The sequence below is a fragment of the Schistocerca americana genome, chromosome 4, assembly GCF_021461395.2.
Source record: "Schistocerca americana isolate TAMUIC-IGC-003095 chromosome 4, iqSchAmer2.1, whole genome shotgun sequence".
Classification (NCBI taxonomy): Eukaryota; Metazoa; Arthropoda; class Insecta; order Orthoptera; family Acrididae; genus Schistocerca; species Schistocerca americana.
The window spans coordinates 223,750,148-223,755,335 of NC_060122.1; the positions used below are offsets into that span (position 1 = coordinate 223,750,148).

At 48.1% G+C, this 5,188-nt stretch overlaps 1 non-coding gene across 1 annotated transcript; it reads right to left on the reverse strand.

Annotated features, from left to right (window-relative positions):
- Window positions 1–723: 723 nt before the first annotated feature.
- On the reverse strand, window positions 724–798 carry Trnar-ccu. The gene has a single exon. It is a non-coding gene; the product is annotated as a tRNA-Arg (tRNA).
- Window positions 799–5,188: the final 4,390 nt, after the last annotated feature.

Here is a 5,188-nt window from a genome sequence, read left to right on the forward strand (position 1 = left end):
TGTTAGGCGGCGAGGATTCTAGCAGGCACACGCGAGTACCCCAACTGGTGGTAGTGTGTGTCAGCAGTGCTACCAGAGACGTCCAGCTGAGCAACGAAGTGTTGATTGTTTCCCGTCGATCACCTCCAGTGAGAGTGTCCACAAGTTCCAACATTGCAGGAGTCATAGCCGTGTGCGGCCGGTCGGCGGGGAATTGGCCAGTTTTGCGCGATCTTCTTGCGATGATGTCAGGTCTGCATAGACATTCTGTAAACGCCGATGGATATCTGTGATGCTCTAATTTTCCCCCAAAATAAACTCAATGATGTCGCTCTGCCTGGAATGCACCCCCCGTTACAGTTGCCATTTTCGGGGCTATGTATGGCGCCGCCATCTATTGAAACTGTAAGGGCCTAAGCGGAAATACCTCACGATGTCCCGTAACAGATTTCGCATTTTTTAAAACCGAAACTGGCCGAAAAAATGTGTTGCATTAGTTATTGAACGCCCCACGTATATGCAATGCATGAAAAACAAAGATGCTAAAACAAAGTTTTTTTGTCCAATGGCCGAAGATAGTCCATGAATATTTGAAGATGGGATCTGTTCTTTAGGACATATCCGAAAGAACAGATACTACCGGTAACCAAGCTGCTCTCTCAGAATGAAATGATAATTAAAATGAAGACCCTAAGCTGTCAACAGGCGTTGATATATATATCATTGGGGACAATTGAAAATGTGTGCCCCGATCGGGACTCGAACCCGGAATCTCCTGCTTAGGTGGCAGACGCTCTATCCATCTGAGCCACCGAGGGCACAGAGGATAGTGCGAGTGCAGGGATTTATCCCTTGTACGCTCCCCGTGAGACCCACATTCCCAACTTAATGTCCACACACTACATTCGTAGTGTCCCTGCAAGTTACACTCATTACTTGCGACAGACAATCTTACCGAGTCCCGTAAGAGTTCGGCCAATGCGTGTGCATCCAGGACAGAAGAAGGAGGTCAATAGCCGGTTACCCTTGACTATATGAATATGGTATCTGCTGTTTCAGTCCATGAATAGTCTGAAACTAATACAAACTTAATAAATTTTTTGACAGCTACTGGTGGTTTAGCCATGTCTCTCATTTGTTCTGCGTATTATCATATTTTAACCGTTTGTGTATCGTACTTTCTGATGTGGAACGTGGGGACAAGCCCAGAATTTGTCTAAACAAGTGTGGACAACCACCGAAAAATCGCTCTGAAGCTACCCTGTATACTAGCCGAAAGCCGTTCAGCCACTGCACGGATTCGATCCGGGTCTGCCTCACCTCCAAGTGTCGCAAGCTACAGTATACGAGCAGGTCATACGATGTGACCAAACGCAGGAGTGAAACCAGCACTGTCGTGTCACTATCGGTGTAGTGGGGATTCCGCTCTCGGCACGGGCCGGGGTCGAAGAAGTGGCGACCTCGAGTCTAGACGGGCTTAAGTCGTGTGGCGGCGGCGGCGGCGGCGGCGGTCCTGAATGAAACCTGTTCCGGGGTAGGGGAGGCGGGCGGCGTCCCTCGCGTAAAGGCCAGTTTATACAGCGGCGGCGATTTATCGAGCGGGCGCAGGAATGCGCGGCTAACCCCACCTGCTGCCCCGCGCAGCCCTTCAAATTTCTCGGTGGCTGCGCGATCGAGGGGGAAGGGAGACGAGGCGCTTTAATTACTCACTCTGAGCGGCGCGGAGGGCCCGCTAGCTTTCTGGTCCGGCAGAGGAGTCTCGCGCCGTCCCGTTACCCGGAAAACTATTCCTCCCGCAGGAGCTGCTCGAGCTGTGAGGCAGCCTTCGCCAGTATGCCCCTGGACTGCCTTCGTCGTCTTATCTGATGTGCATGTACGTTTCTTCTGACCCACTCAGACAATTCTTGTTACGTTCTGTGATTGTCTGTCCTGCCTCCTCGAGACTCTCTGAAAATCCGGTTTGGTTATTTCGTTTATTTAGTGTATTATGCTCTTGGCAACCACAAAGTATATTAATGATTTCAAAAATTTATAAACAGTCATACTTTGCATGTTATTGGCAAAGAGCGTCGGTGAATTCATTAACTTCCACTGTTAAGTTTACACGGAAGTAACAAAAGTCATGGCCTACCTCCTAATATCTTGTCGGCCTTTCGTTTGCCCAGCGTAGCGCAGAGATTAGATTAGATTATTAGTACTTGTTCCATAGGTCATGAATACGACACTTCGTAATGATGTGGAAGGTGTCAGGTTAATAAAAGGTGTCTATACAAGATATTACATTACACAAAATATTGTATTGTGTTGTATTGTATGTGAACCGGGGACCTAGAAACGACGGAGAGGCTCCGACCCCGCCGTAGCCGCAGTGGTCCACAACCCCATGACGACTACGCAGTCCACTTCACCCCTCCACCGCCCCACACCGAACCCAAGGTTATTGTGCGGTTCGGCCCCCGGTGGACCCCCCAGGGAACATCTCACACTGCCGGCCGGAGTGGCCGTGCGGTTCTAGGCGCTACAGTCTGGAGCCGAGCGGCCGCTACGGTCGCAGGTTCGAATCCTGCCTCGGGCATGGATGTATGTGATGTCCTTAGGTTAGTTAGGTTTAATTAGTTCTAAGTTCTAGGCGACTGATGACCTCAGAAGTTAAGTCGCATAGTGCTCAGAGCTATTTGAACCATTTTTGAACATCTCACACCAGACGAGTGTAGCCCCTATGTTTGCGTGGTAGAGTAATGGTGGTGTACGCGTACGTGGAGAACTTGTTTGCGCAGCAACCGCCGACATAATGTAACTGAGGCGGAATAAGGGGAACCAGCCCGCATTCGCCGAGGCAGATGGAAAACCACCTAAAAGCCATCCACAGACTGGCCGGTTCACCGGACCTCGACAGAAATCCGCCGGGCGTATTCGTGCCGGGGACCAGGCGCTCCTTCCCGCTTGGAAAGCCGTGCGTTAGACCGCACTGCCAACCGGGCGGCCACACAAAATATTACATGACACCTTTTTTTTGGGGTGAAGGGTGGGGAAATTACCCACTTACTATATCCAAAAATTCACCTAATGAGTAGAAGGAGTTGCCATTCAGAATTTTTTTTAAATTTCCTTTTCAATGCTATATGGCAATCTGTCTGACTTTCGATGCTATTAGGTAAGTGACCAAAGACTTCTGTGGCAGCTTAATTTACCCCCTTCTGAGCCAAAGTTAGATTTAACCTTGAGTGATGAAGATCATCCCTTTCCTAGTGTTGTAGCCGTGTACACTGCTATTACTTTTGAATTCGTTCGGATTGTTAATAACAACTATATATATATATATAGTGAGGCTACAGTGAAGATCCCTAGCTCTTTAAATAAGTGTCTGCAGGATGATCTTGGATGAGCTCCAGCAATTATTCTGATTACACGCTTTTGTGCAATGAACACTCATTTACTCAATGATGAGTTACCCCAGAATATGATGCCATACGAAAGCAGAGAATGAAAATAGGCGTGGTAAGCTAATTTACTGAGATGTTCGAGTATATCGCCAAAATTTGCAATGACTCTAATAGCGTAAGTATCTGAACTCAGACGTTTTAACAGATCTTCAGTGCGTTTTTTTCCAGTTCAACCCTTCATCAATGCATACTCCTAGAAATATTTGAATATTCTACCTTAGCTACCGATTTCTGATCAAAGTCTATGTTTATTAATGTTGTCATTCCATTTACTGTGTGGAACTGTACATACTTTGTTTTGTCCAAGTTTGATGAGAACCCATTTGCAGAGAACCACTTAATGATTTTCTGGAAAACATCGTTTACAATTTCATCAGTTAATTCTTGTCTGTTGGGTGTGATAGCTATATTTGGCATGGCCTCAGCAAGATGATGGCTGACTAAACTGAGCCATGCTGCTTATGTGGTCGTCCATAATAGCGGCGGTGTTGCTGGTGCAGGATTTTGTGAACGAACTGACCTCTCGATTATGTTCCATAAATGTTCGATGGGATTCATGTCGGGAGATCTGGGTGGCCAATTCGCTCGAACTGCCCAGAACGTTCTTCAGATCAATCACGGACAATTGTGGCCCGGTGACATTGTCATCCATAAAAATTCTATTGTAGTTTCGGAACATAAAGTCAATGAGTGGCTGCAAATGGTCTCCGCGTAACCGGACAATACCATTTCCAGTCAATGATCGGTTCAGCTTGACCAGAGGACCCAGTCCATTCCATGTAAACACAGCCCACATCATTATGGAGCCTTCGCCAGCTTGCACAGTGCCTTGTTGACAACTCGTGTCCGTGGCTTCGTGGGGTCTGCGCCACACACGAAACCTACCATCAGCTCTTGCCAACTGAGACCGCGACTTACCTGACCACGCCACAGTTTTTCAGTCATCTATGATCCAACTGATATTGTCAGGAACCCAGAAGAGGCGCTATAAGCGATGTTGTGCTGTTAGCTAAGGCTCTGGTATCGATTGCCTGCTGCCAAATTTCGCCGCACTGTCCTAACGGATACGTTAGTCGTACGTCCCACATTGATTTCTGCAGTTACTTCACGCTGTGTTGCTTGTCTTTGGGCACTCATAACTCAACGCCAACGCCGCTGCTCTCGGTCGTTAAGTGTAGCCGTCGACCACTGCGTTGTCTGTGGCGAGAGGTAGTGCCTAAAATCTGGTATTCTCGGAACAGTCTTGACACTGTTGATCTCGAAATATTGAATTCCCTAACGATTTCCGAAATGGAATGTTTCATGCGTCTAGCTCCAGCTACGATTCCGCGTTAAGTCTGTTAATTCCCGTCGCATGGCCATAATGGCATTGCAAATGAAAAAAAAAAAGGTTGGTTGGTTGGTTGGTTTGGGGAAGACCAGACAGCTTGGTCATCGGTCTCATCGGATTAGGGAAGGATGGGGAAGGAAGTCGGCCGTGCCCTTTCAGAGGAACCATCCCGGCATTTGCCTGGAGCGATTTAGGGAAATCACGGAAAACCTAAATCAGGATGGCCGGACGCGGGATTGAACCGTCGTCCTTCCGAATGCGAGTCCAGTGTCTAACCACTGCGCCACCTCGGTCGGCTCTGAGCACTATGGGACTTAACATCTGAGGTCATCATTCCCCTAGAACTTAGAGCTACTTAAACCTAACTAAGCTAAGGACAGCACACACATCCATGCCCGAGGCAGGATTCGAACCTGTGACCGTAGCGGTCGCGCGG